Consider the following 22,874-nt stretch of genomic DNA (forward strand, 5'->3'; position numbering starts at 1 on the left):
AGGGCAAGCGCCCAGGGTAGGACGCGGGCACGGGGTCCCACAGCTCCCTGTCCGACTCCCGCCCCGCCCTCGCCGTCCTCGGCCCAGCTGTGCCAGGATGGGGGTGGGGGCGGCAGTGGGCGCTCTGGGTCTTCGGAGAAGCCCCGGGGGATGGAGGGGGGGCTCTCTTTCTCCTTCCCTCTGTCTGTCTCTCTCTCTCTCTCTCTCCCCCCGTCCTTCCCTCCTCCTGTGTCCTCAGGGCTGGGCTTTGGCTGTGTGCTGAGAGGTGCTGGACGAGGCAGGTGGGCCTGCAGCAGTGGGGGAAGGGCTGTCCAAGGCCCCGGGCTGTGGGGGCGGGACCCCCTGCCGTGACCACTGTCCTCCATCCGCCCACATTTTGGCGACTGTGCCCCCCTCCATCCTGTCTCAGGCCCTGGGGACCCAGCCTTCTCCAGCAGGGGAGGGCAGAGGCCCCAGATTCATCCCTGGAGAGCAGGGAGTTTGGAGGGGGAGGGGTCACTGGTGAGGACGGCAGGCCTCTGCCCTTGACAGACCCGCCAGGTGGGCCAGTGACTCGTCCTGCCCCCTGTCCCCATCGTTCCCGACCCTTCCCGAGGGATGCTGGCAGGACCCTGCCCCGCCACGCTCCTGTCCTGCCCGCCCATCCTGCTGCGTGAGCTGTGGCGACAGGCCTGTCCTCCCTCCCCAGCAGAGAGGGGCCCAGGGCGTGGGTGCATCGGTAGGGACGCAGGGAGACTTCCTCTCCCGGGTGGGGAGGACTTTCAGGAGCAATGGTGTTTTCCTGGGACCCAATCTCAGGGCTGCTGGTAGGGACCCTAGGTTCACCCCTCAGCCAGCCCCCGAGGGGAGAAGGATGACATTCTGTCCATCAGAAGCAAAGCCTGCCGCCTGCTTGCCGATGACCCCACCTCGCAGAGCTCCAGGGGCTACAGTTGACCCTTAACCCCTTAGCTCCCTGCACCCTCGGCCCGGGACACTGGTCCTGCTGGTGGAAGGCTCCGCCCTCCACTCCCTGGTCTGGGCCCGGCCCCTCATCAGTCATCTGGGGCAGCGATCCCCTTCCCACCGTGCCTGCCTCCCAGGACACACTGAGACAGCGGGGAAACTGCCATCCCCAGGGCATGGGGCACGCAGGGGTGAGAGGTGAGGGGTGGTCCAGTCGGGTCTCTGCTCCAGCCTCAGTTTTCCCAGATGGGCATGAGACTCTCTTCCCAGCTCCCTCGGAGGACCAGAGAGGGGACCCTGGACAGCACTGTCCCACCTCTAGGTGCTATGTGTATGGGAACTGTGTGGTCCAGGCGGTCCTCTCCCTCGTTCCTGCAAAGCCTGTGCCCTTCCCAGCACCTCGAACTCGCTGCAGTGCCTGGGGGGACACCCCCATCCCCACCAGGGGTTTGTGGAGACGGGCCTGGCCTCGGGCAGTGCTTCTCCAAAAGTGTCACCTGAGGCTGCGTTTCCGACCAGCTTCCGGGCAGAGGCCTAGAGCGCCGGTTCTAACTCCTGCTGCCCCCTTTAGAGTCGTGTGGGGTTTTGAAAAAATGCTAAAGCCTGGACCCCACTGCAGACCGGCTAATTCTGAATTTATGGGGATGGAGTAGAGGCAGGCCTGTTTACTTTCTGAAGCCCCTGTGGGGGCCACGCTCACCCTCCCTGGGCCCGCTGCAGCCCTGAGGCTGTGAGGACCCCCTGCAGGACCAGACGTCTCCAGGGGCGGGCGGGGGCGGGGCTCCAGGCCCGGGAGCTGGAGGCCAGAAGCGCAGTTTCGCTGGGTGCGGCTGGGGAGGGGCCCGGGGTCAGGGTGCAGCAGTGACCAGGGCAGAAGCTTAGTCTGGGTGAGTGTGTGGGGACCGTGTGCGCCCCGAGAATGTTCCCCGGGCCACCCCCCACCGCTGGACGGGCTGCGTTCGCCTTGGTTTGGGGGCAGGAAAGAGCCCTGGACCTGAGGTGAGGAAACCGTGCCGTGGATGCCCCCGTGGCCTTGGGCAGAGGATGCCGTGGACCTCCCGGGACTTGGTTTTTGCGTGTGTGCGGTGTGGGCAACTTCGTACGTTAGACGTTGATGGATGCGTTCCGGGGTCCGTGTTCGGTGCACACGGCAGGTGGAAGAAGTGCTTTGGTGCTGGGGGCCGGGAGGAGCCCTCCCCTCACAGGTGTTCACCGAGCAGCCGAGGCCCGGCCCTCAGGGCTCCAGAGTCTGCCTGCGACTCCCAGCCGCAGACCAGCGTGGCTTGCGATCAGCCCCCACGGGTGGGCCAGCTCCCCTGGTCTCTGGAGCTGCCCCGTGGGCAGGCCCAGCCCCGAGCAGGCCTGTTGCTGGACTCCTTCAGTCCTCTCCACGGCCCCAGGAGGAGGTGCTGTTGTTACCTTCCTTCCAGGAGGGAAACTGAGGCACAAAGAGTTTCGGGGACAGGCCTGCATTCCTGCGGCTGGTGGTGGGAGGGTGCGGGCCCAGCCTCTGACCAGGGTTCTGCGGCCACTAGCCTGAGGGCAGTCCTCTCCTCTGGCCCCCGCCACCCTCCCCACCTTTCTCACCTGCTCCACCCACCGCCGCCTCGCAGCCCAGCTCAGAGCCCCAGCTCAGGGATGCACTCCTGGATGCTGGGGCTGGACTCCTCCTCCTCTGTTCCCTTCCGGGGAAGTGAGACACAGGCTTCGTGCCTGCTTACCTCCTCACGCACAGCCTGGTGTCTGGGCCAGCCTCCCCTCCTGCTGGGAGGCCCCTCCCCTGGGCCTCAGCCCCTCCAGGGCTCAGCGGGATCTCAGGGAGTCCTTCCTGTCAGAGATCCAGGGATGAAAGATCAGAGGGGCTGGAGCAGGCAAGAGGGGCTTCCTGGAGGCGGAGGGCCTGAGCCCTCAGGGGCATTGGTGGCTTGGCATTCTAGGGCCTGTCCCAACAGGGGCTCCCGCCCATCCCTGTTCCTGGTCCAAGCTGAGGGTCCTGGGCCCTGGCCAGGAAGGTGGCTCCTGGAGCCCAAGTCTTCCTTCCCTTGCAACCCCGCCCTTTCCAGGAACAAGGGAGCTGGGGCTGGTGCCCGGTGCTGCCCGGGGGGCCGCCCGCCTCTGCCCCTTTCTTAGAAGCTATCAGAGGAGGGGACTGCTCGTTCCTGTCACCCAAACCCAGCTGCCGGAAAGCCCTTCCTGGCGTCCCCCACCCCCACCCCCACCCTGCCCCTCCCAGGCTGTGGTGAACTTCGTGAACGGGCCCTGTGTGCAGAGTCCCAGGCCAGGAGCCGGGCTGGGGAGGACGACGGAGGCCAGAGCCTGGCCTCGAGGCGCTCCGAGAGTGGTGGGAGACCCCCCCTCCCGCCCACCGCTGGGGAAACCAAGAGCCCGGGGTACAGCCGAGGCCTGCTAGGGCCCAGCGGGCGACTGGAGCCCCGAGGGCTGTGGTCGAGTCCAGCCGGACTGTGGGGTGGCCCTGTGTTGCCTCGGCCCCCTTCTTGCCTCTCTGGGCCTCGGTCAGATGGGCGCGTCGGGAAAACGAGGGACAGGCTGGGCTGACTCCGAAGGCCTTGTCGGGTATGAGAGCCCAGTGCCTGGCCTGGGGCCTCCAGGGCGGGGGCGCCCCAGGCCCCGGCGCTCCTCAGGTGTTGCTCGAGGTTCCAGAACAGACCTTTCGCTGGGGACCATGTCTAGGAAGCACTGCTTTCCACTCCCCCTTCTTAGGGGTGCGGGGCCTGCTGCGGTGTTAAAAGCTCTCGATGATGCTGCGGTTAAGAAGTGCATCTTTGTTTAAATCCTTATCCCCAGCTCCTCCTCCTCCTCTACTTCCTCCACCCCCTGGTTCCTTTTCCAGTTCTGGTCCTTTTGCCTCCCCTTCCTCCCTCCCGAGAGTCAAGGAGGCGGGCTGTTCCCTCAAGGAGCTCTGGCCCGGGGAGGGTCTGAGCGCCACTTGGGACATTGTCCTCATTTCCTCGTCTCCCCGCAGTCCCAGCACGGAGCTCCACATCCCCCCTCCATGCCTTACTGTGCCTCTCTCTACCCCCGGCCTAAGCTACAGCCACGTGGGCTCTCCCCGCTCTCGAGGTGTGGCCCACACCCAGCAGGCCCAGTCCTGCCCTAGGACACCTTGCCTATTGGCCGAGGCCAGGAGCCTCCCCTGCCTCCTACCTCGCTCACCTTTCCAGCAGGACATCACTCCTGCGGGGGTAGGTACCTGTGAACCGGGTCTGTGTCGCCCTCCACCATGCTGCCCTGCACACAGAAGGTGCGCAGGGATGTGAGTGAATGAGTGACTTGCAGGTAGGTGGACACACACAGAGGCGAGGTGTGGTGCCTTGGGGGCAGACAGCCTCTGGTGGGAGCGCTGGTGCCCCATGTATTAGCTGCGTGTTCCTAGCGAGGGACTTAATGTCTCTGAGTCTTAGGTGCCTTCCAAGGTGTGGTGAGGGTGAAACCAGACGGAAGTACAAGGGTAGACCCCCAAAAGGCTGGAGTTTATTTATAAGAAATTGTGTATTTATTCTCACATGTTTAAACTTCAGTCCCCTCCCCAGTCCTCTCCGGGTGATGCAATTCACCTGTTGAGACCTTTTTCCCCGCTGCTCAGAAGTTTTTGAGCTTGTTAATTTTGATGCCTTTTAGTGCTTCTGTTTTTTGTTTCACCTCTTCCACATCAGCAAAATGTTTCCCTTGGAGGACTTTTTTCATCTGGGGAAAATAAAATAAATATCACTAGGGGCAAGATAGGGAGTGTGGGGCAGGGGGTCATGCTGTTTTGGGTCAAAGACTGCTGCACACTCAGTGAGGTGTGGGCAGATGTGCTCGTAAATCACACATCGTGAAATGGGCAAAGGCATTGAAAAAGTCTTTAAAAAATTCACTGGAGCCAAACACAGCCTCTCACAACAACACCAGTTGGTACAGTGATATAGACGGGTTCCTAGAACACTCACATAGCAGGGAAAGCCTGTACTACAAGGGGCCGCCCTCCAGAAGATAATTCTGGTTTTGGGCCCCCCCCCCCTTGTATGTAAACACTCTCGGCAGTGCCGACACATAACGGATTCCATAAATGGCAGCTGTTGTTTTTAGCATCTTGGGGACCTGCCTGCAAAGGATGGCTGTTGGCTGACCTTGGGCTGGGTAGCGGTCATTGCCTCTCATCCTGCTGAAGCACTGTCGTGGATGTCCTCCCACGGGCTCCCAGTAACACAGCGAGAAGTAGCCAGTGCTTATCCTGGTGCCCTGGGCGAAAGGTAGACACAGGAATTGCCTTCTCTCAGCCATTTCAACCACAGGTCGGTGTCCATTCTTCAGGTAGGGCAGCTCACATGCTGGGGATGATAATGGCTTGGAGATAATGACCCCTGGAGAAAACCTCTTCCCCTTCTGGAGGGAAGAGTTGTGCCGTTTGACAAGAGCCAGGCCCTGGGCGTGCCCACCTGTCCAGGTGCTTTGGTGCAGGTGGAGTGTGGCATCCCTGCGAGGCTGCCCAGCGAGGGAATTTGTCGTGCAGCCCTACCCCGTGGCAGGTTGAAAAGTCAGAGTTTGCGTGTCTCCCGTTTGGGGTCAGGACCTTGAGACTGCGAGTGGCAGTCTCGGCTTTGGCAGGTGCCGTGGGAAGAGCTGCCTCTGACTCTGCCGGGGTCCCTACCCTTGCTGTGTGACATTGGGGAGGTCAGCCGCCCTCTCTGGGCTCATTCGTTCCTTCATCGGTACGATCAGGGAGTGGGCCTCTGAAATCTCCAGGGTTTGTTTTTTTAATGTTACTTTTCAATTACAGTTTACACTCAGTATGACTCTGAGTTAGTTTCAGGCATACAGCACAGTGGTTAGAGAATCATACACTTTACAAAGTGCTCCCCCGGTATTTCCAGGACCCCCCTGGCCCCACACAGAGCTCTCACCCTGTTGTTAGGGGCTGTATTCCCCATGCTGTGCTTCCCATCCCCGCCACTGCTCTGTAACGGCCAGTCTGTGCTTCTCAGTCCCTTCCCCCCAGCCCCTCCAGGGGCTCCGGGGCTGTAGGAAAGGCCCACATCCGCTTTCGTCTCCCTGGGCCGGGGCAGCTGCCCGGTGCTGGACGCGTGAGCTCACGGGAGGCGCCCGGAGCCTTGCTGAACCCATCGCCCAGGGACAGAAGCCACCAACACCCTGCGCACCCCTTCTCTCCCCAGAGAGCCTGTCCCCCGGCCTGCAGCAGGCTCTTTGGGGGCCGAAACTGCAGGCGCGCGCACCACGGTCCGCCCGGCGCTCGTTTGTTCTGGGGCGCACGGAGCGGCAGACGCGCGTGCGCACGCAAAGGGGAGCTTCCAATCGCAGACCGATCAAATAATGTGCTTGCTTCTCGTGGCCTTTAGGGCCCAAATCCCCACGCAGTTTCAGGCTGCGTGGCCGTGACCCAGCCCTGCTCTCGTGCGGGACGCCAGCCTGAGTGGCAGGGCGGCCCTCTCCCAGCTCCTTCCATACAGGCGGTGTTCTCGGGCCCCCGGACCTCCACACTGTTCTTCCTCCGCGGAACTCTTCCCTCCGCTCCTCCGCTCCTCTTTGGGGCTCAGCCTGAAAGTCCGGTCCGCGGAGGCACCTCCCCCCGCCCCCCTCGGCCCTTCCTTGGGTGTCAGTTATTCTGACAGCCCCCTGGCCTTTTCCTTTACAGCACTTGCTGCCACTGTGATCGCACGCTTCCTGTAAGATCGTTCATTATACTGTACGGTACCATGTTTTACTACACTACACATATATGTGCACAACATACTCATATGTTTACATATAATGGTTATAAAGTTACATGTAGTATATATTACATGTTATATATACGAAATATATTATGTAATATATATTGCATGTCATACATACTATGCATATTTTACTGTGAAATTCATTGTCTGTCTCCCCATGAGGCTGCCCCATTCCCGAATCCGTGGTGGTGAGCGGAGAGCCAGGCGCGCAGAGGCGGCCGAGGAATGAAGGCGAGATCTGTAGCCCGGTGGGGAGGGCGGGGCGCCCTGAGAGGTGCGGAGGGCCCGCAGGGAGGCTGAGGGTTAGAGACTGGGGACCCGTCCAGGCTCTTGTGGGACGGAGACAGGCACCTTGATCCCCAGGGCTCTTCCTTCTTTTGGAACTGGGAGGCCCTGGAGGGACAGGCTGGGTTTAGTGGGGCACCAAGCACCTGAGGACCTAGGGCAGGGGGAGGGGGGCTCGGGGATCGGAGCCAGCTCCCGGGCCGGCTCCACCCCTTCCTCCAGCAGGCAGGAAGGACAGGGCAGATCTGTCAGCTTCAGACACCCCTGCCCCCCGGGGACCCAGCCCTGAGCCCAAGGAAGCTGCAGGGAGAGGGTGGGGGTGGGAGAGTGGGGGGGGGGGACAGGAAGCACCCGGGTCCTTCCCTCCTCCCTCCTGCGGCACCGTCCGCCCCCACCCCTGGCTGGAGCTTGCAGCCCCAGGCCTTGGCACTAGGGGGACGGGGGCGGGGAACGGGGACAGAAATCCCTTTCTGGCTCAGCGCCTTCCTCTGCTCCGTCTCATTTGTTGGCCTCAGGACGGCGATTGCCTTGCAGCCCCTGGAGAGCCGGGCCTGGGCCCTGAGGCCGGAGGGAAAGGGAGAGGGCGCTGGCACTTCAGCCCTTCCTGCTCGCTGGGCAGTGGGCGGACCCGCCCCGCGCCCCGGGCTGGGACCTGGGCGGCCTCGCTGTGAGTCCCAGCTCTGCAGGGGATTGTCCTGGGACCTCGGGTGGCCAGCAGCATCCTCCTCCTCTTCTGCCAGTGTGACCCAAACCTGGTGTCGCTGCTGCAAACTCGCCAGGGAACTTGCTGTAAACACTGCTCCCTGGTCCGTTCCTTAGGTTGGGGCGGGAACCTGTTTCTGAGAGTTCTGAGAGCTCCCCTGAGGTGGCGACGCAGCTGCCGCAGGAATGGGCTTCCTAAGCGCCCACCCCTCCAGCTTCAAGGTCCCCCCCCCCCCCCCCGGGGGCAGGCATTCCTCTGTGCTTCCCAGGTGCCGCCTCCCTGCGGTGTCCTGAGCGGGGACCCGCCTGGCCTCCCCAGTGGCCCTGGCAGCGGTAGGGGCTTCGTGGGGCTGCCCGGACCTGCCAGCGTCAGGAGAGAGGGCCGCCAGGGCTGCCTCTTCCTCCTTCCTCCTCCTCCTCTTCCTCTTGGCCTTCGCTCTCTCCCTTTTCCACTTTCGCCGATGCCCCTCGCCTGCGGCCTTGTTTTACTCTCTCTGCCCTGACTCCCTTCTCTCTCACCGTTGCTTCCCCCCCCCCCTCCTTCCTGTCCACAGCCCTCTCTCTCCGCAGCACCCCCCCAAGCACACACACAGCTGGGTGTTTCTGGGTGTCGGTGTCCCTCCCATTCTGCCTTCTCTCTGTCTCTCTGCTTCCCCCACCCTCCGTGCTCCATCTCTGTCAACCTGGAAACGTGGGGGCCCAGAGGGTGGAGGGTCCCGGGCACATCAGGCTGATGGGCAGAGGTGACAACGTAGACAAACCAAGATTTGTGCAAAGGATTGTGGGTCGGCTCGCAGGGCTGAGGGTGCAAGGTCCCCCCACCCCGCTCTGGCTCCAGCCCTTGTTCCCAGGCCCCTTGTCTGTTCCGTGGCCCAGGTGCCCTGGTCACCCCGCCGCTCTCTCAGGCAGCGACCCTCTCCTGTTCCCAGCTGAACTGCCACTGTTTCAGAGGCCCCTCTTCCTGTCTGTGGTCCCAGGGCACTGTGTCTGGAGCGGCACGGGGGTGGGGACAAGGAATGAAGGGCGGTGGGCTTCAACCGAACAGACCGGTTCCTCCTCTGTCCTCCCGGCTCTGAAGAATCACCTCTTGTCTTTCCTTAGTGACCTGCCAGGACCGGCGGTGCGGGGCCTCCAGTCCTGTTAACCCCTCAGGGCCGGGGTGGGGCCAAGGGTCTGGGTGTCCCAGCCACCCTCTGAGGGAGCCTCGGGGGGTGGGGACGGAGCTGTCAGGCTGCCCTGGGTCCCCACACTCAGGTAAAGAGGCGCCTCCTTCTGGTCCCTGGGATCTGGGCTGAGGCCTCCGGCGAGGAGCTGGGCAGCTCCCCAGGGAGGTCGGGGTCCTGCTGTCCCATCCCGGGGACTCGATTCTGGGGTCTCTGGGCTAGGAGAGCCCCTGCTCCTGCCAGACGCCCTCTCCACACCCCACCCTCCGAGACCCCGGCCCTGGGTGTGGGGACCGGCCCAGGAGCGGCCGGGAGAAGGGTTAAGTCGGGAGCTCTTGGGATGGCGTTGGCCACGGCTGCTCCTCCGGGAGAGGGGAACAAGGGACCCATTCTGTGTGTGGGAATTAATAGCAAAGAGTCATCTGGGGTGTCATTCAAGCCCTGATCAGCTCCCAGAGGAATGCAAGAGCGAGGGAGAGCGAGAGAGAGAGAGAGAGAGAGAGAAGGGGGGCAGGGAGAGGCCTGAGGCAGACGTGTCAAAGGAAGGGCATCAGGTCCGGCTGGTAACAGGAGCCTGCCCGGGCAGGCGGGCCTGCGGCACGGAGACGGGAGTCCCGCTTTTCACCACCGATGCGCCCCGTCCCCACTCAGGGCGGAGACGCCCCGCCTGTTGCTCCCCGTCCAAGGGTCTCCCCGCTCTGTCTTCCCTCTTCCCTAGGACATCTGCAGCCTCTGTCCCCCACGCCACTGTCTCCCCTGAGGCCTGGGGCCCAGCCCAGGCTGTGGGCCCACCCTCCCGGGCACCCCAAGTCTGCCACCATCTTCGCCTGGGGTCCTCAGTGCCCCCCTGTGGGAACGGCCCTGAGGCCAGCACTGTGCAGAGCCAGCTCGGGCTCCCCAGCCGTGCCCCCCCCCCCCCCCCCCCCGTGCCAGGTCTGGTGGCCCAGCTGCAGGTGAGCCCAGATGCCTTCCTGCATGTGGGGGACACTGGGGCCCTTCGGCCACCGCAGGAGCTCAGCCTGCCCTGTCCCCGTCAGCTGGGCGGTGGCCTGTGCATGAGGTCCTGCAGGCCTCCAGAGACATCTCGGAGGCCACAGCCTAAGGAAGGGCCTTGGAGAGACTCCAGGCCAGATTCTTGGTTTCCGGGATGTGCGGGCTGCCCCAGAGGGGACGCACCCACCCACAGGTCACCTGCCTCCCAGCCCCGTGCCTGAGTCTGCCCCGGGGAGGGACTCCCAGGCCTCTGAGCTAACTTGCAGCATTCCTAGACCGTGCGGGGCAGAGGGAGCGCTGGGTGCTGAGGACGGAGGCTGTGCTGCGTGGGGCCTGGGGCAAGCTCCTCCGTCTGCGCGAGCCCCGAGGGTCTCATGCACGAGGTGGGTCTCAGCTCTCAGCTGGCAGCTTCGTCGCAAGGCAGCGAGTATAAGGTGCAGACACATAGCGACCGCGGGACGCCGATGTTCTTTTTCTTGTGACTATTCACGTAGCAGGAGGCCTGGGTGGCGTCCAGGGCCTTGGGCGGAAGGGCGCACCGTGGGCGGAAGGGCGCACCGTGGGCGCCACTGAACCGTCCGAATCTGCTCCGGGCAGCCCGTGCCCCCGAGGGCCAGTCTCAGGAATCCTGTCCTCGCTCCCCCTTGGCTGTGGTTGCCGTGGGGGTGAGTGTCCCGGTTGCCAGACCTTCCTCGAGCCAGCACCCACACGGGGTGACGCATCCGGCTGGTCTCACGGCAGCGGGGTACCCTCCCCCGACAGCATGGCGCAGGGTCAGAGTGTGCGGCCACTGTGGGAGCTCTGGGAAGCTCCGAGCCTCAGTTTCCTCCTTGGGAACGTGGCCAGCTTCCCTCCCCACGCCAGACATGGGCATGTCGAAGCCCGAAGAGGTCCTGGCGGGGGTCCTGCCACTCGCCCTGGGGCTCAGGCAGGAGCTGAGGGTTAGAAAAGAGGGCCCTTTCCGAGGTCGAGAGAGGTGGACGGGGCTTGCTGGCCCCTCTCCCTGGAGGGAGTCGGGTTTCCTGGGGCCTGGCCAGAGCTCCGCCTCCAGGAGCTGAGGGGGCCGGGTGCTTCCCCCCCTCGCTGGGATGTGGGGGTCTACCGCAAGGACGGGGTGGAGCCTTTCTCCAGCTGTACAGTGGCTCTGTGATCACAAGGGTTTGTTAGGTGGGTCACTTTGGGACCCCCCTCCCCCATGAACATGTTGACCCTCTGGTCTCGAGACCCTAGGAGGAAGACGGCAGGTGGCCCAGGCCTGTCCCCATGCTCTTCTCCAAACCCCACATAGGGGCCGAGGGCGGGCGGTGCCCGGAGCCCAGGGGGACAGGCTGCACACAGGTAAGAGGTAGACCCACCTGGGGGGCCCTGCCTGGCTTGGGAGGCGCAGTGGGTGTTGGAATGGGACCTTCTCCCGTGTCCTCAGAGTGAGGGCAGACTGACCAGGTCTCGCTGCCTCCCCGCTCTGGGCTGCGTCCCTGACCTTGAGGGCCTCAGAGCTGGTGGCCTTGGCACTCATTATTTTACTCTTGTTCTTGGCATGGTGCTTGGCGCATAGTGGGTGCTCAGGCATGGTGCTCGGCGCATAGTGGGTGCTCAGGAAACATTGCTGGGGCCGAATGGGGTGGTGCTGAGACAGCCCCACCACTGCGTCTCGCCTGGAAGCAGAGGAAGGGATGAAGAGCAAGCGCAGAGGTGGCAATGGGGGGGGGGGCAGGGGGGGGGTTGTGGGCAGGTGTGGGAGGAAGTCCGGGCACTGGGAGCCCGACAGTCCCGAGTTCACTTCCTCACTCTGCAAACTCCAATTCGCAAGCCAGTCCCCTGCCCTGAGCCTCAGTTTCCTGGTCCATCAATGGGGCTGATCGAACCTGTTTCAGGGGAGCGGTCACCAGGCTCAGGACGGGTAACCCGTGGGCACGTAGTGGGCCCCGATTGCATACATGCTGGACACAAACTGGGACATGACACAGGGCTCTTTGGAGAGACCAGATGTGAATCGTGGAAATATTTTACAAATGCTGACAGATGCCAAATAAATACGGGCCGCACTGGATTCAATTTATAGCAACAGAGGATGGACTTTTAGAGGAATTTATTGGTTTACTCATTGCACAGACAGTGCCCGAGTGCCTACTCCGTGCTGGCTCTCTCCTGACCACCGGGGACATAGAGAGGCACCGGGAGCTGCCCCTTGACCTTGAAGTTCCTGGTCCCAAGGAGGAGATCGGTAGACAAACAGCTCATTCACTGCGCTGGGTATGGTCAGCGCTGGGCGCACACAGCATGGGGGGCGGGGGGTCTTCTTAACTGTTGGCAGAGGAGGCCCAGGGACCCACGAAATCATTTGAGAACTAAAGAGAAAAGCACCAGTTTCAAAGTCTGTAAAGAAAAATGGCAAAATAGAGATTAATCAAAATTTCCAAGCAAAAAAATCACAAACATGCTTTAAAACTTGTTTATGGCCGAAACAATCATGTTTAGGCCATGATGAGGGTGCATGTGGGTGTGCTTGCTGTGCCAGGGGTCCGTCTGAGACCCACGAAGATTTTACGAAATGATTCTGTGAACCGGCTGCGCAGGGCGCTTGGCGGAGGCGGTGGGCGCCGTCGTCTGGGCCAAACCTAGCGGGAAAGGAGGGGCCGAGCGGAGGGAAAAGCGGCCTGGGGATGACGAAGGTAACAGCAACCAGCCAGGGGGCCTGAGGGAAGGTACAGAGGAAGGGAAGCATGTGGGGGGCTGGGGAGACAGCACGTTATTTGGGGGGAGATGTTTTGGACTTAGGGCCTGGAGAACAGGGCGAGGGCCAGTACCACTGGAAGGGTCGGCAGGGGATTTTACCCTGAGGGCAGTGGGGGCCACAGAGAAATTTCAGGAGAGGGGGATGGTCACATGGTCACACTTCATATATATCTCTATATATCTATAGATATATCTCTATGTATCTATCTCTGAATATATACATATTTTTTACTTTCACCTGAGGACATTTTTTTTCACTGCTTTTAGAGAGAGAGGGAGGGAAAGAGAGAAACATCACTGTGGGCCCTGGCTGGTGTGGCTTAGTGGATGGAGCACCACCCTGCGAACCAAAGGGTCCCCAGTTCAACTCCCAGTCAGGGCAGATGTCTGGGTTGTGGGACAGGTCCCTAGTTGGGGCGCACAAGAGGCAACTGATCAATGTTTCACTCTCACATCCATGTTTCTCTCCCTTTCTTCTTCCCTTCCCATCGCTCCAAAAATAAATAAAATTTGGAAAACAAGAAGAAGAGGAAGAATCATCAATGTGAGAGAACGACATCGATTGGCTGCCTCTCGTACGTGCCGGGACCGGGGTTCGAACCCGCACCCTAGGCATGTGCTATGACTGGGAACTGAACCCGCAACCTTTCAGTCACAGGATGGACAATGCTCCAACCAACGGAGCCACACTGGCCAGTGGCCAGACTCATTCTAAAAAAAGCTCACCGTCGAAGCATCAGGGAGATGCCCGCTGGGTGCGGAGGGGAGGGAGGTGCTGGAGGAAACTGGCAGGCCAGTTGGGAGGCTGAGGTGCTGGTCACGGGAAAGGGGGTGGGGACCTGTGCTGGGACAGGGCCGAGGGGGGAGCGAAGAGGGGGGGCGATGCGAGAACCGATCTGGTGGGGGGGGGCAGAGGGAAAGGTGCTGGAGCAGGTGGTAATGCCCGTTCCGAGTGCTCGCCAGGGCCTATAGCACTCTGTGACGAGACTTCGCGCTGTGCCCTCCTCGCTTCCCTCGTGCAGAGAGGCGTGGGAGGCAGGCTTCCTTCACCCGAAACCTGCGTTCCGTGTCCCTTCGACGAGCCCGAGCCCTGTGTGCCCGGCACTGACAGAACAAGGTCAGAAAAGCACGTGCATGCGACACCTTCATTGTGGACAAGTTAGGGAACATGGAGACACAAAAAGAAGACAGTAAAACTCACTCCCTACCCCTGTCCAGAGAGCCAAGTGGTTGGGTGTAGCTGTGTTCACACGTTTCTCCCCAAATGCGGGTGCAGCCCCCGAACACCTGCCTGCCGGTCCGAGCTCGCTTGTGCACCGCAGCTGGTCTCCAGGTGGAGGGCGGGGCCGAGGTTCCGGCGCAGCTGGGCCTGTGCACACGTGAGTGTTTGGGTTCATGTCAGCCTCCCGGGTGCACACTTTCCAGATTCTTCCTGCTGCCCACGTGACCTGACCGGTCGGGGAGTGGGGGGCTGCAAAAAGCAGGGTCCGGTCGTCGATTTCCAGTGTGTTTCAGTTTCTCCCTGAAGCTCCTGTGGGCTCAGCTCTGTGGAGGTTAGTGCTGCGCTGTTCGGTGCGCACATATCTGTATGTTTGCACCTTGATTGTGTTTAGCTGTGAGCTTCACAAAGTCCACTCTTTCACCATTTTTACTGCTTTTGGTCGAAAGTGAGCCTGGCCAGATCGTAAGGTTGCCAGGTCCGCCCGCCCGCAGGTGCTTGGTGTGCCCTCCCCACAGCTTGGGACCCTGTGCAGGACCCTGGTGCTGACGCTCGCTGGAGGGGTGACCTTGGGCGAGCCCCTTGGTGTTTCCAATCTCCATGTTTGACAAGCGAGGCTGCTGGCAGCCTCATGGCATTGTGGGGACCAAGGCAGAAAGACCTCTCATTGAAGATGAAAGGCCGCTCTGGGCGCACACCCGCTGTGCACAGCGCAGGGGCCGAGGCTCTCTGAGCCGCGTGGCCTGTTCCCAAGAGCGCAGTCGTGAGCAGGCTGGTCGGTGGGGGGGGGGGGGGGGGGCACCTGCTTCTGCGCTAGTTGTCGGGGGAGGGGAGCTGGGGAGGAGGGTCCCACCAAGGAGATATTGGGATGGCACTGGTGGCCGATTGGCCTGTGTGGGTGGCAGGGTGGGGGTTGTCAGACAAAGGGGGGGCAGGAAGAAACCTAGAGAAGCCCCCCTCAAGGGAGGCCGACGACTGGCCCGTGCCCTGGAGGAGTGAGTGCGGACCACAGCCCAGCACGGACCTCGGAAACCTGTGGAATGGCTTCGCATCGCTGCAGTTTCCACGGGCACGATCAGTTTTCAGTGATCAAGTTGGACTGTATTGTACACAAGTGTTAGTCCACGAAGGATGGGCTTGCAAAAAAAAAGTGTCTCCTCTGCTCCCCTGAGCTGCCAGGGGTCGGGGGGCAGGCCTGGGGGGACAGCGGCCATGTGGGGAGGGCAGGGGGCTGGGTGGCTGCGCACGCACCCGAGGGACCTTGGGGTTATTTGTGGGGTCACCGGGTTGGAGTGATGATGGGATGCTGACCACAGCCACCCATCCGTGGTGAGGACCAGCTTTTTCCAGCCCCCCCGCCGCCCCCACCCCCGGCTCACTCAGCGCTGCTGTGGAGCGCACTCTGGGTGGGGCAGAGGCCACAGCCGCGTGTGGGTACCGCAGCGCAGTGTGAGCCAGGCCTGTCCTTGTCCGCCCAGTGCTGACACCTCTCACTGCAGTCCCGGCCTGGGGAGGGGTCGGCGTGGCTCTGGGGGGCGGTGGCTCGGGGAGCAAGGAGCAGCTTCTCCATCCTGACCCACTTGGAGCCCCCGGAGGGCCCTGGCTCCGGGCCAGGGGAGTGGGAGGCAGGGGACGTAGAGTCTGGACGGCCGGCAGCGGCCCCAGCCCCTTCCCTGCTGCTTGTGCTGTGGGCCCGGGGGGCTCGGCTCCTCGCTGGCCTGCAGCTTCCTCTCCTGCCCGGTGGGGATCCCGGGGCCTGTGTCCCCACCCGGCAGAACTGAAGCGGAAGGAGACCCCTGATGATGAAGAGCTTCGGCGGGGGCAGCGGGCCAGCTTGGGACCACTGTCCGCGTTCCCAGGGTGCACTCTGTTCCTGTCCTCCAGACGCCCTGGGAAACTGCAGCCTCTCAGGATTTGGAAGGAACTCGGGCTTGACTCCTCACAAGGGCTCCGTTTCTTCAGGGAATAAAACCAAGAGTTCCAATTAGAGGGCAAGGGGTGCGCCTGAGGTCCGGGGCAGCGAGCAGCAGAGCGAGAACTTGAACCTGACTCCGACCAGAGGGCCAACACAAGGCCCCAGGCAGCCTGGGGGCCTGCAGGGAGCAGGGGCACCGGCAGCCCCCAGCCCGCCCTACCTCACGGGGCCTCCCGACAGCACCCGCCCGGGACTGGCCCTGTTTGGGGGCACCTCCCGGGAGGGCAGCAGGCAGGGGGGGGAGCAGGCTCAGTGACCATGCAGACCCTGGGGGGCTGGCGAGGTAGCAGCGGTGGGGAGGCTGGCAGGCGGGAGACGGCACCCAGCACCCAGTCTGCAGGGAGGAACGTTCAGGGACAAGAGTCCTCACTTGCGAGGATGAGGCAGAAAAGGGAAGATCCTCTCAGGGAGAGGCAGGAGTCATGGGGGGGTGGGGGGGGGGGCAGCTTGGGAAGCACAGGTGGGAGGAGGGAGCGGGTGGAGCAGCCTCAGCGCCACCAAGACCCGCTTCCCTGTCCAGGTCTTGGGGGGTGGGGCTGGGAAATCCCTCTCAGCGATTCTAATGGGGAACAACAACAATGCAGCCAGCGCCCAGGGGCCTCCGGTCTCAAGAAGGCAGCCAAGGCGCCTTCCTCGCGGGGCCTGGCACGGACTCCCGTGAAGCAGGTGAATGCAGGGGTGCCAGGGTGGCTGGGAGAGGGGACTGGACGGGCAGTAGCTGCGGTGATTTCTGTCCGGAGGACATCGTGAGTGATGGTGCCAGGGGCTGCCTGGGGGGCCTGGCAGCGGGATTTGGGCCCCACGGATCCCCCTTAGAGCCCTCCCCTCATTTCCCCTGTAACCCCCACCCCCCTGTAATGGAGCCGTGTGTGTGTGTGTGTGTGTGTGTGTGTGTGTGTGTATTTGATGAGCCCTCTGCTCCCCCTCACACCCCTTCAGACCCGGGCAGAGGGAGCTGGGTGGGGCGGGGGTGGGGCACAGGAAGGGCTCTCGGTTCTGCTTCAAATCCTGGAACTTGCGGGGTTTGGGGGGGCAGGACTCCCGTCGCTGGGAGGAATTGGTTGTAGAATCAGGTGAGACCAGAAGCTGGGACCCAGTGACCCAAGCACCAGGGAGGAGAGGGCCATGCACGCCGGTCACGGGCAAGGCTCTGGAGCAGCCCCGGGCTCGCTTCGCCTCTCCGAGCCTCGGTTTCCCCGTCTGCAGCGTGGGGGTGGGGAGCATGAAGCGCCGCTGCTGGGGGCCGTCTGACCTGCGGAGACACTTAGAACAGCGCCCGGTTTGTGTGAACCGCGTGAACCTTCGACACACGCGTATTTACTGGACATCCACTGTGGGCCCTTGGACTGCCCCCATGAACTGGAAGAAAACCGCAGCCAGTGGCAGGAACAAACGAGACTCAGAATGAGTGAACTGTGTGTGGTGTGATGGGGGAGCTGAGCGGGGAGAGGGGTGTCAGGAGCAGAGAGCAGGGTGGCTCCCAGGGTTTGGTGGGTGGCTGGGGCCGGCCTCCCTGAGAGCGGGACACAGAGTGAAGACCTGGAGCGGCTCTGGCAGCTGGGCCTGCGGGAGGGAACATTCCAGACAGAGGAGCAGCCAGGGCACAGGCCCCCCAGCAGGAGCACACCTGGGGCTCTCAGGGGACACGAGCAGCGTGTGGGGGCGTGCGGCAGGGAACGGGGCCGGAGACGGGTCTGACCAGGGCCCGAGGGGCCAGGCAGGAGCTGGGCCACCGGGGAGCAGAGGACGGGGTGGCGGTGATGACCGGGGTGGCCCCAGGGTGGCCGTCAGAAGTCGGCAGAGAGATATCTGATTGTTTCTCCTGTAGAAAAATTCTCCTTGACAGCTTTCCTGAGGGACAGTGGACACACAGTAACGCACACACACTTCGAAGGCCCACCCTGATGAGTTTTGACACGTCCGCACATACACACGGAACTCTCCCTGCCACCTAGAAAACGAACGTGCCCAGCACCCATAGACTTGCCTCCTGCCCCTCCTCGGCCATCCCTCCCCCCGCCCCCACCCCCACCCCCGCGACCGGGGAGCTGCGTTCAGTCGCTGTGGATCAGTGTGCGTTGTCTGGAGCTGTATCTGAGTGGAGTCACACAGTGTACTTCCTTTTTCTGGTTTGACTTCTTTCACTCAGCACCGTTGCGTTCAGAGGTGTCCACACTGTTGTGTGCGTGCATAATGTATCTTTTCATTGCCGAAGGAGACTCTGTCACAGGGACCGGCCACCATCCTTTCCACCCACTCGCTCACCGGTGGACACCTGGGCTGTTTCCGGATTCCGTCCGTTACCAGTGAAGCCGCCGTGCACGCTCGGGCACACGCGTGCGGGCACACGCGTGCGTTCGCAGTGGGGAGGTGCTCAGAAGGGCCGTGGTTGGCTGCCGGCAGGTGAACATCTATTTAGATGTTGAAGCAACTGTCGAACTCTCTTCCAAAGCGGCTGCAGCTCCCCCATTCCCACCGGCAGTGCAGGGGGTCCCGCCCTCTGCACACCGGGCAGCCCCCAATGGGGAGGGTCGGTCTGTGATCGCGGCCGTCTGGGAAGTTGCGGCGCGCTCCTGGGCGGTGGTTTTAATGTGTATGTCCCTCACAACAAGCCGCCCGAGCATCCTTGCGCGTGCTGGTGGGGCATCCGTGTGTCTTCTTTGGCGAGCGGGCTCATCCAACGTTACGTCCGTTTAGAAAACTGGGTTGTTTGTTTTCTTGCTACTGTGTTTCGGGAGTTCTTCGTAGGTTCTGATTACAGCCCTTCACTAGATAAACAATTTTAAAATTCTTTTGGTCTTTGCTTGTCTTTTCATTCTCTTAATGATTTTTTAAAGATTTTATTTATTTATTTTTAGAGAGGGAAGGAGGGAGATAGAGAGAGAAACATCAATGTGTGGTTGCTGGGGGCCATGGCCTGCAACCCTGACTGGGAATTGAACCTGCGACACTTTGGTTCTCAGCCCGCGCTCAATCCACTGAGCTACACCAGCCTTAATGATTTTTTTTTTTGAAGAGCAAGATTTTTAAGTTTTGATGAAGTCCAATTTATCAATTTTTTATTTTTATAGGTTGAGTATTTAATGTTACAGATAGGAGATCTTTGCCAGAGATCCCAAAGATTGCATCCTATATTCTAAAAGTTTTAAGGTTTTATGTTTTATATTCTACACTGAGGTCTTTGATCTGCTTGAGGCTTTTTTTTTTGTATATTGTGTGGGAGAAGGGTCAAAGTTCTTTTTTTTTTTTTTTTGCATGGGATTATTCAGCTGAGTATCATTTGCTGAACGGACTCTCCTCCCCCCGTCGACTTGTCCTTTGCATCTTTGTGGGAGATCAGTTGGCCGTGTGTGGGGGTCTGTTCTCGATTGATCTCTGTGTCTTTCTTTTTGCTAATGCCACACTCTCTTGATTATCTCACCTTTATAATAAGTCTCGAGGTCAGGCTATACAATTCCTCCAACTTTGTTCTCTTTCAAAACTGTCTTGACTCTTTGAGACCCTTTGCATTTCCACAGACATTTTAGAAGCAGCTTGTCCATTTCTCCAAATAGCTTGCTGGGGTTTTTACGGGGATTGGACTGAATCCGTGGAACCATTTGGGGAGACTGGGTACCCAAAAACACCGAGCCTTTCCATCCATGAACGTGGTACGTCTCTCCAGCTAGTGATGTCGTTCATTTCAGCGATGTCTTCAAGGTTTCATCGTTTGTTGGCTTATCCCTAAATATTTTGTGTTTGATGCGAGGGAGCAAGATCTCAACTGCTGTCTCTCTCTCTCTCTCTTTTACTTTTTAGTTTGGAATCACTTTAGACCCCCAGGAGAGCTGTAAAGGCAGCACAAAGAGCCCCTGTGTGTCCCTCGCCCGGCTTGCTCTGATGTCCTCCCCTCTGCTCCAGGATCCGAGCCGGGCCCCCCATGGCGTTCAGCTGTCATGTCTGCGTGCCCTCCCGCCTGTGACAGGTCCTCAGCAGTCTTCCCTTCTGTTTCATGACCCCGGCACCTTTGAAGAGTCCTTGTCATTCATTCTGTAGAACGTGCCTCACGTGGGGTTTCCCTGATGTTTTCTCACTGTCAGACGGAAGGGGTGGGGCTGGGGAACCCCGCGCAGGGGACGCGCCCTTCTCTTTGCACCATGTTAGGGAGCGCCTCTCATGGGCGTGCCTCACCGGTGGGGACGCCTGCCCGGCCACTCGGTCAAGGTGGTGTTGGCCACACCCTCTGCCGTGAAGACACCATTTTCCTTTTTAACTCCCGGCGAGAGTGAGCCTGTAGGTCTGGCTTGCAATGCAGGAGAGGGAAGTTAAGCCCCACCTCCGGCACTCCCGGGGGTACCCTACACTCCCCCCATCGTGTGTGCACAACTTCTCTCTCTGCTAGCGAGAACCTGGCTGTCCTTAGCGACACTTTAGTGACCTGTTTGTTTAAATGTCATGTCCGTATAAAGCAGCCTTGGAATCCCTCAGCTCTGCCTTGGGAGGAGCAAATTTACCAGCTAGCATATAGCGTTGGTGCAGTTATTTTTGTTACGGTGTCTAGTAAAAACACCATGGTACAAAGTTATTTAGGTCACGTCCTTTCTTCTCTGCTCTCCTTAGCGTCTTTGTGTCGAACATTTGTTATTTACATTTACCTCTAACTATCTCATACTTGATGGTTTTTTAAATGATATATAAAATTTTTAAATTTCTGATTGTTTTTGCTAGTATACTATGTAGAAATATAACACATTATTTTGTGTATTGATCTTGTGTCTTGTAACCTTGCTAAACTCACTTGTTATAGTAGATTTTTTTGTAGATTATTTAAGATTTCCTACGTAGATGATTATGTTGCCTATGAATGAGGATAGTGTTATTTCTTCCTTTCCAATCTGTATACCTTTTATTTCATTTTTCTTGCCTTATTGCACTGGCTGAGAATTCTAGTGCTATGTTGACTAGAAGTGAGATTGGACATTCTGGACATGTTTTAAAACATAAAGCTAATAGGATTTCCTAAAGGATTGGAGCTTAATGGTTACTATTATTTCTCTCTGTTGGAGAAAGAGCTGGTGCCCACAGGAGGGACCTAGCCCCGTGGAGGTGGTGGAATGGTTGGAGGGACTCAAGGGTAGTCAGGGTGCTGTCAGGAGGCCCCTGCTCAGCTGAGGTGAGAGGTGGGTGAGCAGGAGACTTTCCTATGCATCTTCCTGCTGCCAGTTTGGGTTTAAACTTGAAGGGACAAATGGCGAGTCCCTGTGATTTTTTTTTTTTTAAAGGGAGTCATGGCAAAGCCTACTTTGAGGCTGGCTCTCAAATAGGCCATTTAGCACTTATCTGGCCCTCCATCCCAGAGGCTTAGTTTTGGGCATCCACCCCAAAGCCACTGAGTGGGCAGCTTTGGGTTTGGAATGTGGGGCCCCGGGTCGGAGCCCTGGCCGCAGCTGCGGCTGTGTGAGCCAGGGGAACCCACCTTAGTCGCCCCATCTGCGAAGCTCTCAGCATGCAGCTCAGGGCGGCGTGAGCACCCACAGCAATAACAATAATAGTAACGGCCACACCTACTGAACCTGCTGTGTGTCAGGCTGTGTAGGGAGGACCCTGTTTGTATCATTGCATCTTCCCAAGTACCCTGTCCTTTTGTTGTCCTCATTGCACTAGCGGAGACACTGCAGTAAGGCGGTAGGGGTGGGCCTCTGACTGCCGACCTCTGCTGGGGACTGTCCTGCTTTGCTTGTGCGGCCTCCTCAGCTCAAGTGTCACCTCCTCCCAGAACTCTCCTGGGCCGTCCCCCACTCCCTGCCCAGCACCGGCAGCATCGGGCCCACTTCCTGGGGCTCCCACACACCCGTCGCCTTGCTCCCCCAAATCTGAGGCTATGTCTTGCTCATCCGCACGCCCCAGCATCTGGCAAGGGTCTCTGCACCCACCAGGGCATCCGTGGATCTTTAGCCCTGAACACGCAGCTTGGGCAGCAGCCTAAGTCTCCACCTCGTAGACCCTGTCGTGGGCTCTGGCCACGCCCTGGGGGGCTCTGAGAAGGGGGCCACTTGCAACGAGGCCAGTGCTCCAGATGAAGGGCCTGGCCTGAGGGCATCTCTGGCCGGGCCTCCCTCTGCGCCACCACCGGCCGGCCGGCCCCAGGAAGCTCCAGGAAGTGCTGTGCAGGACACCCGCCCCCACCCGCCAGAGAAGGGACCATTGTGTCCGAAGGGTTAACGAGGGATGCAAGGAAGGGGCCCTTTAGCCATGATGCCCTCTGACCTTTCATAAATCAGAGGGGCTGGGGAGAGAGGGGGCTGCTTGGCAGGACTGGGTGGGGTGGGGGCTTAGAAGCAGCTGCGCGCGACGTTGACATTGTTCCCACCATTCTAAGTGCAACAAATCCCTCTATTGTGTTCCTGGTTTATCTGGTTCCTCTTGTTTATTAGCATGGCTCCTTTGGCAGCGGTTCCAGCCCTGGGCGGGTGGAAAGAGTGCTGGCACGCACCACGGGGGGAGGGGCCGGGAGGGGGCTGCCATCAATGCCCGCATTGTCCCCTCGCTTTTTGTTTCTACTGTAATGACATGTTGGAAGAGAGAGAGGAGAGAAAAAAAAAGACTCGAGTTGGGGTGGGAAGAGGAGGGCAGAAAAGAAAGAGGGAGCAAGGGCCCTGGTGTGGATTGATGTCCGGGCCTGGGCGGATGTGCCGGCAGCTGGGCAGCCGGTGGATGGAGCCAGGCTGGGCTGCCTGGGGTGGGGGGGTGGCGGTGCAAGGGACCACTCAGCCTCCCACCCCAGCCTCTGCCGCCTGGCACCAGGTCCCCCCCACCGTCCTCCAGCCTTCCTGGGGCAGATGTGGGGCTGTGCCAGCGTGGGACAGGTGCCAGGGTCTGGGGTCTGCATCCTGACTGACGTGCCCCAGCCTGGCCGGGCTGCCCAAGGCAGGCCTCTCTGGGTCTCAGTATCCAGGGTCTGCAAACTGGGCAGGCTGGGGGAGAAAGGCCGTTCCCGCGTCTGGGACATGGCAGTGTGTCCTCCCCTGTCCTGGGGCTGCACTTCGGAGCCTGGGGCCGAGCGAGGACTCCCACTGGGACAGAGTGCCCAGCACTGCCCCAGAAAGGCGGAGTGCCCGCTTGGCAAGGTGGCTTCGTCTCCC

At 60.5% G+C, this 22,874-nt stretch overlaps 1 protein-coding gene across 1 annotated transcript in view; it reads left to right on the top strand.

The window, feature by feature from the left end:
- The window catches only part of PICK1 (protein interacting with PRKCA 1), a 66,739-nt gene that overhangs the window by 284 nt on the left and 43,581 nt on the right, over positions 1-22,874 (top strand). The gene's annotated exons all lie outside the window — the stretch shown is intronic.

Source organism: Phyllostomus discolor, chromosome 2, assembly GCF_004126475.2.
Source record: "Phyllostomus discolor isolate MPI-MPIP mPhyDis1 chromosome 2, mPhyDis1.pri.v3, whole genome shotgun sequence".
NCBI lineage: Eukaryota > Metazoa > Chordata > Mammalia > Chiroptera > Phyllostomidae > Phyllostomus > Phyllostomus discolor.